The sequence below is a fragment of the Bombina bombina genome, chromosome 5 (genome assembly GCF_027579735.1).
Source record: "Bombina bombina isolate aBomBom1 chromosome 5, aBomBom1.pri, whole genome shotgun sequence".
NCBI classification, from domain to species: Eukaryota; Metazoa; Chordata; class Amphibia; order Anura; family Bombinatoridae; genus Bombina; species Bombina bombina.
Window position 1 is genome coordinate 836,254,752 of NC_069503.1, and position 1,033 is coordinate 836,255,784.

Below are 1,033 nucleotides of genomic sequence, written 5' to 3' on the forward strand. Positions count from 1 at the left end.
GTCCCTAGGTTCACCTACGTCCCTGTCTGGATCCTCCAGGTTTCTTTAAAATTTTCGTTTCCCCTTGATTGATTTGGGAATTATTTATGTGAGCGCTCACTGTATAACTTGAAGATCCCACACTTCTTTGCGAGTGTACTCCTTGTAGTTCCATTATGGAAATTAGATCAAACGTATGGCTTCCTCAAGTTGTTTCGGCTTCAAAGCCTTTATCAAGATGCCATTTTGGATCCAAAATGCTCCTCTTATATTGCCTGTAGTCTCCGCCCTCCTCTTGTGGGCACATTCATTTTTTCCCCTCGTGTATTAACCCTTTGAATCCCTGTTTGCACTTTCTCCTTTTCACTAGTGGATTGCATGGGGTTATTATGCCCCCTCTCTGGAATAGTACATACCAATAGAAACTACATTTCCTACATTTCTAACATATTTCTAACATTTATGCTGGAATATTCATTATTATACCAATAGTCAATTCTTAAAGGGGACAGTCTAGGCCAAAATAAACTTTCATGATTCAGATAGAGCATGTAATTTTAAACAATTTTCCAATTTACTTTTATCCACCAATTTTGCTTTGTTCTCTGGTATTCTTAGTTGAAAGCTTAACCTAGGAGGTTTCATATGCTAATTTTCTTAGACCTTGAGCCCACCCTCTTTTCAGATTGCATTTTAACAGTTTTTCACCACTAGAGGGTGTTAGTTCACGTATTTCATATAGATAACACTGTGCTCGTGCACAAGAAGTTATCTGGGAGCAGGCACTGATTGGCCTAGACTGCAAGTCTGTCAAAAGAACTGAAAAAAACATAATTTATGCTTACCTGATAAATTTATTTCTCTTGTGGTGTATCCAGTCCACGGATCATCCATTACTTGTGGGATATTCTCTTTCCCAACAGGAAGTTGCAAGAGGATCCCCACGCAGAGCTGTCTATATAGCTCCTCCCTAACTGCCATCTCCAGTCATTCGATCGAAGGACAAGCAAGAGAAAGGAGAAACCATAGGGTGCAGTGGTGACTATAGTTTAAA